Source organism: Canis lupus, chromosome 29 (assembly GCF_003254725.2).
Source record: "Canis lupus dingo isolate Sandy chromosome 29, ASM325472v2, whole genome shotgun sequence".
Classification (NCBI taxonomy): domain Eukaryota; kingdom Metazoa; phylum Chordata; class Mammalia; order Carnivora; family Canidae; genus Canis; species Canis lupus.
In genome coordinates, this window is record NC_064271.1 from 19,754,441 (window position 1) to 19,761,634 (window position 7,194).

The following is a 7,194-nucleotide window of genomic DNA, read 5'->3' on the forward strand; positions in this document are numbered from 1 at the left end:
CCTTTCACACATATTTTTTAAAGATTTTATTTATTTATTCATGAGAGACACAGAGAGAGGCAGAGACAGAGGCAGAGGGAGAAACATGCCCCCTGAGGGGAGCCTAGTGTGGGGACCCAATCCCAGGACCCCAGGATCACGACCTGAGCCAAAGGCAGATGCTCTACCACTGAGCCACCCAGGCATCCCTTCACATATTTTTAAATTTGAAATAGCTATCATTTGCCCAAAAAGGGAAATACCTTGGGTTAGAAAATTTTGCAAACTTAAATAGCATATGCTAATTGTGAAATAGAGGGTCAAGTTTCTCCTCCAAGCAGTATTTATTTTCTCATAATAATGCCTTGTCAACAGCTACTGACTTCAGTTTTGCACCAAGGGTCCTAGCATGTGGTGGTCCTGACATACTAAGGCTTTTTCATTTTCCCTGAACTCTTTGGTAATTGCTCTGTCCAGTCCTTCTGCTGGAGAATGATTCCAATTTGCCCTATGGGAGGCATGGCTCTCCTTGTACCTCTTCAGAGGCACTGCTATGCCTAGCACAGTAAGATGCTCAGAGACAGGATTCCAGGGGCCCGCGTTTTACTTTTTTATTTTATTTTATTTTATTTTATTTTATTTTATTTTATTTTATTTTATTTTATTTTATTTTATTTTATTTTATTTTTTAAAGGCCCACGTTTTATTATCTCAGAGTACCCCCACATAAAAGCAGTGGTATTGACTAAGAAGGGGCATTTCTGGCTGAGCACCCTATGTGGTCCATTCTATAAAAAAGCTTAAAAATTCCTTACTTGCAAAAACATAGTAAACGTCAAATTTGAAAAAGACATAGACATGTATTATAATAGGCATAATGTATTCTCTTTATTCTGTAACTTAAAGGAATCACTATCTTTAGACAGCAGTGACTTTCTGTACTTCTTGTATATATTTTTGTAACTTCTTCAAGGACATGAACAGTCTGCCTCAGGCAAATTACTCTGTTCCTAGTTCTTTGAATCCGTCCTACGCATGCCTACTCTGTACCTTTGGTTTATAGTTTCCCCTGCCTGGAGGGCCTAACCCCTGACCTCTCCATTTTTGTATATGTATGTTCTTCTTTTAATGTTTAGGTCAAGTCTGAACACCTCCAAGAAATCCCTACTCAATTAACTGAACTCTTGGTAATTCATCCCTTTGCTGGGTTCCATACCTTTCCACTAATTTAGCTCTTAGCCTATGCGATTATGGTTTTGTGAAGGTGTTACTTCTTCAGGCATTAACTAGATCATTTGCAAACCCCATGTTGTAGGAAGGATGATGAGGTAAATCTGCTGTAAGGGTCCCAAAAGCTCTTTATTTCCCACCTAAGAGTTATTCTTTTATGGACAAGACTACTTATTTATTTATTTATTTATTTTATTTTTTTCAAGACTACATTTTTAAAACCTTAAGTTTTCAAGTTCTGGTTTACTCCTTATCTTTGACATAAACTTCACATTGCCAGATTGATTACTCTGATAGGTTTCTATCATATTAATCTCATATTCAAAAGGCTTCCTTATCTTTTAATTATCCAAATCCCAAAGGCCGAATGCTGGCCTGACATCAGATGCCACAGCATCTGATCAAAGGCACTGCCTGGTGTCACCACTCGCTAATTCCCCACACAAACTTCTGCTCTAGATGATAAAATATTTTTCTTGCTTTTTAAATTTTACATTTCTTCTTTTTATTATTATTTTTTTCTTTTTTTTTTTAAAGTAAACTCTAAACCCAACATGGGGCTTAAACTCAGAACCCCGAGATCAAAACTTGCATACTCTACCTACTGAACCAGAGGAGCACCCTCTGCTTCCTAAATTTAAAATGAGATATTTTGGGGCATTTGGGTGCCTCAGTCTGCCTTTGGCTCAGGTCATGATCCTGGGGTCCTGGGATCAAGTCCCGCATCAGGCTCCTCCCCGCAGGGAGCCTGCTTCTCCCTCTGCCTATGTCTCTGCCTCTCTCTCTGTGTCTCTCATGAATAAATAAGTAAAATGTTAAAAAGATGAGATATTTTGCCTTTGCTTTTGCCTTTGTGAATGAGGCTTTCCCTCTAGCCCTCTGCTATGCAAATCCTTATCATGCCAGGTTCAGCTCAAGTCTATGCCATGTGTGACTCTTACTATACATGACCTTGTTGTGCTACTTACATCATTCAGTGTCCAGCATGTAACTAAAATGCAAATTCTTTGAAGGCAGAGTCAATCTTCTATTCCCTCATTGGGCTTTGAGTCTCTTAAAGACAGGGCTAGTGTTCTAGTCTTCTATGGATTTCTGATGCATAATATAATTCCTGCTATACAGTAGGTGTTTAATAAATGTTTTGCCTGAACGAACAAATGAACTCTTCTAAAGGAATACGAGGCTCAGTTAGGTCTCCTTCTCTGAGTAGTCTGAAGTTGAGAGGAAGGGAAAATATTACAAAAGTGTCTCTTATAACCTGAGACTGGGCAAAGGGTCTCTGTTGCTAGAGAGACTACCCTGGCCCCAGAGGGTCTTTATACACGCATAACATTTAGCAATGTTGAGCAGCTGCCCCACTTCACCATACTTGTGGAGTGGCTCTGCTCTATTTTTCTTTCTACCTGGCATAGTGCCTGGCACAGTGTTAACACCATAGTGGGCACTTACACATATTTGAATTAAGGGCAGATATTGAATTATTCATAAATAGTCAAGCAAGTTGCTCTTGAGATGTACAGTACTATATTTTTATTGCTCAAAGAATAATATATATCTTGACTGTAGCAGTGAATATGCTGATCTTAATGTGACAAAATTGCACAGAACTAAGCGCACGCGCGCGCACACACACAGGAGTAAATGTAAAACTGAATACTGTTGCTGGCTTGTATCAGTGTTAATTTCCTGGTTGTGATATTGTACGATAATTATGCAGGAAGTGGCCCTGGAGTAAAATTGGGCAATGGGTATGTGGACTCTGTCTTATTTCTCACAATGTTTGAGAATCTACAATGATTTCAAAATAAAAAGTTTTTAAAAGCGTAGCAATTTCTCTGAACTTGGAGCCGTGTTAAGAATTACTATAACAGGGCAGCCCCGGTGGGGCAGTGGTTTAGCGCCGCTTGCAGCCTGGGGTGTGATCCTGGAGACCCGGGATCGAGTCCCACGTCGGGCTCCCTGCATGGAGCCTGCTTCTCCCTCTGCCTTTGTCTCTGCCTCTCTCTCTCTCTCTCTGAATTAAAAAAAAAAAAATTTTTTTTTAAAAGAATTACTATGACAAAATATGTAATGCAGATCTTGAAAAAGCTTTCTCTTTGTGCGTAAATCATTACTGCTGTTTTTAATTCTGAAGAGGGGAACCTCAGCATTAGGCTTTACAATTCCAAATTACACCAGACTGGTGTACCTCCTGTTGATCTTACCTTTTAAATTTGCAATTTAGGGTTTGATTAATTTCTTTCACTTATTAGTGTCCACTAGTTTTGCTAACAACTTCGGTAAATGTTTCTACTACTTAAGAGATCTTGTGTGAGACGCTGAATGCTGTATTATGGGTGCTCTCTATAAATACTGTTTAAAATTATATGGCAAAGACTTTCAATTTACATCCTGCCAACTGCTTCACCACACTTTTTTTCTTGCCTGTTTGCCTGCTATGTTATCCTCTATAATGAGTGAGTTACAGTAATTGTAGCTGGAAAAATCATCATGCAAGGGGAGGGGGGAGCTCAAAACCTGCCTTATTTTTAAATCAGTAAAGCTTCTGTCATTTTTTGGCCGAGTTACAGCTTCATAGCAAAGCCAAAGAGCCAGTGGAGTAAATGCCACGTGGGGGAAAGCCTCTGTTGAAGCATAAATTAACTGTATTTCATTTTCCCTTAATAAAGAATTTCAGTTTTTCCACAGTTAACTGTATAATCAATTTGCTCCCCTGCTGGTTTGCTAACTTGCTGTTGGCTTCACTTCAATAATATTGAGCCGAGGCTGGAATGAGAGAAAGAGGAGGAGCTGATCTCCCTGAGAATACTCCTCTGTGATAGAACATAGTTTCTCCTTCTGGAATGTGGCTGGGCCTTGTCTCCTTAAAGAGCCTAAATGTGTTGCCCCCGAGATCCCACGCTCGCCTGGTCACCCAATTCCTCCATAATGATATCTGGTATACTCATTGAGCTGCTTTCATCAGGTTTTGGTGATTGGATGATTTTAGAGTCTTTTTTTTTTTTTTAAGATTTTATTTATTCACGAGAGACACAGAGAGAGGCAGAGACACAGATAGAAAGAGAAGCAGGCTCCATGCAGGGAGCCTGATGTGGGACTCGATCCCGGGACTCCAGGATCATGTCCTGGGCTGAAGGCAGGCACTAAACCACTAAACCACTAAACTACCCAGGGACCCCCTGATTTTAGAGCTTTAAATCCTCAGTGTTTTGCCGCTTTGGGCTTTCCATCCTTTGAGTGCCTCTAGAAGACTTTTTATCATTTTTTAAATTATTATTGTTATTTAAAAAATCACTTAATGGTGCAAGAATTGAGAGTTCTGAGTAAGAACGTATTTCAAGTCAAGTTGCTTCCATGAGTAATGCAACATAACTTTATATCAAATGCTGCTGTGCAATCAGCACTTTAATTGTAAAATTATCCTACTGGAAGGGCTGGAGAGAGCACAGAAAAAATACATTCTATCATAACTGCTGATTTTGTCTTTCCTGCCCTTCCCATGCCTAGAAATTATACCCTATAGTATGGGTTTGTTCACTAACTTACTTGTAATTCCACATTTTTTTTTCCAGCTCTCTGGATTACAAGACACAAGTTAAACATACAAGATAAACAAATATTATCTTTAGTCACAGAATCACCAGACAAAAAGCCCTTCAGAGTGAGCGGTCTCCACCCCTCCACGCTGCTATTTCTGCTCTTTGGTCCTAAAGCAGCACTTCGATCTGAGGACAGGACGCTTGGTAGAATTGGGAGAAGCAGTTACACACCGAAGTCCAACTGCCAACAAACCCCTTTATCTGCTTCAAGGCTGGGGGCCTAAATTTGATTTGCTCCTCAGTTAGTGTCATACCCACATTAACCTGGAGGGCTGTGGAAGAGTGTAGGATGACAACAACTTCATAGATTCTTGGTATAGAGATACACACAGAACTTCCCTCTCTCACCATTGGGTATTTATTTGCCTTCTGGTGATAGCTTTCAGGGCAAGAGAGTTTTGGATTGTGATTCTCATTGCTCTCACTCCTGGTTCATTATCACATAATGATTTGGGATGAGGTTCTTTCTGCTTGTTTGTTTTCTTCCCTAAACCTATTGTAAATCTCTGTTTTTTTTTTCTCCCTGCCTTTACCCAGAGGGTCCCCAGAAGTATTCTAATTAACTGAACAGTTCCTCTATTTCACTCATTTTTTCCGTCAGAAGGGAAAGCCTAGGGATCCCTGGGTGGCGCAGCGGTTTAGCGCCTGCCTTTGGCCCAGGGCACGATCCTGGAGATCTGGGATCGAATCCCACGTTGGGCTCCCGGTGCATGGAGCCTGCTTCTCCCTCTGCCTGTGTCTCTGCCTCTCTCTCTCTCTCTGTGTGACTATCATAAATAATAAATAGAAATTAAAAAAAAAAAAGAAGGGAAAGCCCATTGAAATGGATTTTTCTGAAAGAAATGATTTCTTTTCTGCCAGCTTTTTGAGAAGGGGTTAAAAAAAAAAGGAAGAAATAAAATATATGCCTTTTAATACAACTTTTGCCCCTCTGGAGTCTTTAAGGTTCAAGGTATACCCTAAACTATGCCTAAAATGAAATGAAGCACTCATTATTGTCCTGCCATCTGAACATGACTCTAAGGCTGCTAAACAATGGTAGGCTTCCTGAAATTTTTCTTTTTTCAGTGAATTGGCCAAATCAAAAATAAAGCTAAATTGGCTTGAACTCAGGGAAATATCGGAAATTCAAACACACTACAGTGATGGCAATTCATCCCTGTTTTATAGACTCCACAAGAAAATTTATATAAAGCTAATTTTGATTGAATTTCTCTTTAGTCGTCTTTAAGAATTATCTTTTGAAAAAAAGATATAATTAAGAATGGCATATTTATTTGAAGAAAACAATCCAACAAACACATTGTCACCAAAACAAGATATTCTGGTTAAAGCTGTCCCAACTGCCATTTCTCCTCATGATCTTGAACAGATTAGGAGCATAGTCTGTCTCATCAAGGCTCAGAACAGCTGGATTGGGGCAAAAAAAGCACATTGAAGGCAGTTGTTTGACTGCTTTGGGACAAGCCATGACAAGCCCAGGCAATAATTTGAGAGAAACTTTTCCAAAAGGTCATGTACCAAGCTCCTAATTTAGAAAGCAGTAGGGATCGTGTCCAGTCAAATAATGGTGGCCACACCCATTGTGCCCAGTCAGATAACCATCCAAGTGTGACTCACTTGGAATCCACCAAAAAGATGTTGCACAAATGTTTTCTCTGAGCCTTAAGTTTTTTTATCTTCTAATTCCTGATTGAGATCGAATCTGTATTTCCACTGTCATTTTCTTCTCAGCACTTGCTGATGGTCACCATGTCTTTGGTTTCTTAATTCAGTATCACTGATCTTTGATAATCTTTCTTATTCTCTTTCTAGTCACATTACTTGGTTAAAAAGAATCTGCAAATATAATGGGCATATTTGTTATTTCTGATAGACTTTTTTCTTCAAGTTTATAGAAGCTCTGCCACAAAGGGGAAAAATGAAGGCTAATGCTACAGCTCTTTCTCCTTGCCATCAAGAAAATGAGAAAAGAGGGACCCACTTAAGAAAGCAAAGCAAGTTTTACTGGTCTGTGTAGGGCAGGTAAGTATGAATATCTTGCTTCTGTGAGAAAGCTGGTAGTCTAAAAAGAACGTCTTTTTAGATATTTGGGTGGCTCAGTCAGATTCTTGGTTTCAGCTCAAGTCGTGATCTCGGGGTCATGGATTGGAGCCCTGCGTCTGGCCCTATGCTCAGTACAGAGCCTGTTTGAGATTCTCTCTCTTTCTCTCTCTCTCTCTCTTCCCCCCTCCCCTCTCAAATAAATAGTCTTTTTTTTTTTTTTTTTTAAAGAATGTCTTTGGATAAGCATGCTTGAAGGTAAAAAACTCCTCTTTCTTTAGCATGTCTATGCTGCGCGCGCGCACACACACACACACATGCATACACACCCATAAACAATCAA